This window comes from Pinus tabuliformis, chromosome 5_1, assembly GCF_031772625.1.
Source record: "Pinus tabuliformis cultivar Carrire ecotype Pingquan chromosome 5_1, CPIR1, whole genome shotgun sequence".
Lineage (NCBI taxonomy): Eukaryota > Viridiplantae > Streptophyta > Pinopsida > Pinales > Pinaceae > Pinus > Pinus tabuliformis.
This window is the reverse complement of record NC_142305.1, coordinates 86,228,286-86,231,909: the sequence shown is the minus strand read 5'-3', so window position 1 is coordinate 86,231,909 and position 3,624 is coordinate 86,228,286. Positions and strand designations below refer to the sequence as shown.

Sequence of the window (3,624 nt, the reverse complement as noted above, 5' to 3'; positions counted from 1 at the left end):
TAAATTTTTCTGGTTATCCAAAAAAACCTAAGTGAAATGTAGGAAGAAATCATAATGATAGAATCGCAAAGCATATAGAATGACACAACAAAAATATATATATATATATATATATATATGTTTCACAGTCATCTACCAGCAGTGGTTCCACCGTAATCTTTTATATATGTCAGTAAATAAAGAAAGGAAGAAATAAAGAGCACGAGGGTTAGTCCCAAGGCCAGGTAACTGGCTACACAGGACAGTCCCTCGAATTAAGACTCAACCCCATGAAATAATTTATTTTTTTAATCAAAATTGTTGTAATTAACGATGTAAGAAGACTGGGTATTTCTCATAGAGACAAGCTAATTACAAAGTCATCTTTCTGCATTCTTGCTAATTCAATATCGACCATAATAAAATAACATGAGATTTGTAAAAGCAGAAAGGGATGTGCATTATCAAGATAGATATACATACTCACTGAGGAGAAAATAATGTGGCCATAAGACCCGACAGTTTAAGTTATCAAATGTATATTACTTAAATGTGTGAAAACATTCCTAGAACAGTGCGAAGGGTAGTCCTTAATTTTAAACAAGATTGATTGTATGGAGCATTCTAAAAAAATCTCAAACTTAAAATATATTCTCTACCACTTGACGGTGTCGATGGTTAGAAAGGAGGAAGACAAATTGTAATGAGCAAAACCCCATATTGGGTACCCTTCCGAGAGCTATTATTAGAATGAGAGCCAGAATCCAGACTGCCAACCTGGAGAACAAAGCAACAAGAGAACCCTTAGCAGTGTCGAGGAAGAACCAACCAAAAACCTTAGGCGTATCCAGTCCCAGGAAGGAGCATACCTACAACCGAAGTGAACAACCCAGTATTAGTATGGGTTGAACAAGGAAGAAATATGTTTGAAATGACAGTGAAATCAAATAACCAATTACCTGTAGGAGAAGGAGGTTGTTTAGGATACTTGCTCCACAACCTGGAAGAAAATATTAAAACGACTAAATTAATAATAATTCTATAGTCCATAATGGACCAAAATTCTCTAAGAAGAAACAAAATACCTGCCAGGAGCATAGACGACCTTAGTCAGTCAATAAAGGCGAAAGCAGAACCTCTGAACTGGAACCCTTGTCGCGTATGTGTAAAAGCCTAGAACCAGAATCCCTACATAAGGTCATCAAAAGCTAACTATCGAAAAAGAATTGCAGACCAGAAATTGAATCATAACATTATTATTAAATAAGCGTAAGCGGATCTACCATATTTTGTGTAATGATAAAGCAGACAGTTTGGATCTGGTGGTCTTTCGGGATCACCACAAGGCACCATGAGTTGCAGAAGCTCAACCATAAAAACTCTAACCTTACCACTGGAGGAGCTGAAACCCAAAGACAAACTGAAATGAGCAAATGAATCCAGGGCGCAAAGGGTCGAGTCTGATTAGTTTTCCCTTGCACCAACTTGGTTCTTGCATTCTTGCTCAACCATTCGATAAACAGATTAAAGGAATGTCGTTGATATGGCTACAGATCCCGAGCTATGGTCGCCAGATGAACGAAATCCGGCAACTTCCAAACCCTTCGATGGGAAGTCTTATCTACCCTAACAAAGATGTCAGGGTGTATTCCAACATGTTGCGGTGATTCAAACTATGGAATCAATGTAAATGTTAATATATTATACACCTTAGTCAGTCAATATAGAATGTGAATATGATAAAAACATTAAATGCCTTGCATAGTATAACCTTGATGGTACATAATTATGTGTATAAGCTGAAGTCGAAGTTTTTTTGAACTCATTTATTATGTATATTATGTGGTAAATTACTTTTTGTTTTGTTATGGACATTACAAAAAAGCTTGAATAGCTTGAATTCAGAGACATAACATTATTAAAAAATAAATAAACAATTTCAACCTAAAATATTATATTGTTATTATTTTTACATTGTGTGGAAGTGGAAATGAAATTATTAAGTTTAGATAAATTTTATAAATTATAAACTCATTTATTATTTTAATTAATATTTTTACATTGTGTGGAAGTGGAAATGAAATTATTAAGTTTAGATAAATTTTATAAATTATAAACTCATTTATTATTTTAATTAAATGATGTTTAGTATAGTAATTCTATTACATGCATTATTAAAGTGCCACAACATAAAATGAACGATAATAATTTATAGTGGGAAATTTAACACCCCCACTTACTGTAATTATTTACATTTATTATCTTTTACTTTTACTATAGGCTTAGAGGAAAAGCGTCATGGAACTTTATATGTTAAAGTTTCTGTTATTGTTTTGTTATTATATGTAGTGAGAAACAAATGTTGGACAAGAAAAAGACAAGAACAACGAAACAGGTTCAACAACTTGGAGTTCGTAGCACCATTTGTGTAACCTATATATAAATCAATATTCTTAGCAAGGCTTATAACAATAAAATATTTTTACATTGCCTCTTCAAGAACAGATAAACAATCAAGGGTATATGTCAACGCTAAGAATTCTAAAAATAATAGCCGAGAGAACTATTACTATTATTGCACAAAATAAAGAAGAGTATTTAACATTTTGTATCATCTGAATTACGGAAATAACAAAATTAAATACAGTAATGACCGAACGAGGAACTCTAGTTTCCAAAATAGAATGTTTCTTTTAACAGAGAGTACAACATTTGTATTTTGCCAAATCATGGGGAAAACGTCGTGGGAAAATGACCCCAAAGAACGAAACCAAACTTCATCCCCCAGAAACCTCATGGTTTAGAGTATAAATATATCCCACAATAAAGAAAGTTTAAATGTTTGCAACCATGTTGAAGAGCTCGCAAAATCCCATCATATAGGGAGAAAAGCACCTGGTAGGATTAAGTGGTCAAATCCGGAAATTGTTAGTTGGATTTGACGATGCACCATGTGAACGCCAACCTGCAACCAAACGTCATAATCAATAGATAAATTCCATTAGGTAGTTTTATCAAGATTTAACAGGATTATGCCCAAATTCCACCGATGAAGGTTGAAAAACAAAATTACCTATAGATTTAAAGCTGATGAAGGGTGTTCTGAACCGTAGGAAGAAAGAGCCGGAACTTTGGCATGGCTACGATGGGAACCAGATTGAACGTAATTACCAAGGCGGAGCAGAGATGTCGCAGTCTAAAGGGCAGCCATGCCATGAGATTAACCCTGCCAGGGTTTGAACCGACAAAAGTATGTTAACAAAAAAAAATACAGTGGTAAAGAAATTTTGTAAACGAGGCTGCAACACAAGAGAAAATAAATAAAATCCCCAAAGGATTACCTAGGTTGAGTTCTTGAGACTAAGGATTGAAAATAAAGTCTACAGGTTTCTGAGAGGGTTGTAGAGCTTCCGTTCAGGCCAAGTGGAGTAACAACTGATTGACAATTGTCGTCGGTAGGGTGATCCGTTACCCTAACTTCCCCCATTGAACCCAAGCCATTGGATATTTCCCGCCCTGCAGGATGGACGGTGTAGACTGCACTAGATCACTGTTTGGCAGCTTGCCACCAAAGCATTAGAGTACAACAAGTGGATATTCAAGGATTATCCAAAGGTAAATTCAATTAATAATGTAGGCCATGGC

At 34.9% G+C, this 3,624-nt stretch overlaps 1 long non-coding RNA gene across 1 annotated transcript; it reads right to left on the bottom strand.

Moving 5' to 3' along the window:
• Positions 1 to 2,775: 2,775 nt before the first annotated feature.
• Positions 2,776 to 3,271, bottom strand: LOC149163572 (uncharacterized). The gene is made up of 2 exons (XR_016260176.1): positions 3,053 to 3,271; positions 2,776 to 2,944 (listed from the first exon to the last, which is right to left on the bottom strand). It is a non-coding gene; the product is annotated as an uncharacterized LOC149163572 (long non-coding RNA).
• Between the last annotated feature and the right edge of the window lie 353 nt (positions 3,272 to 3,624).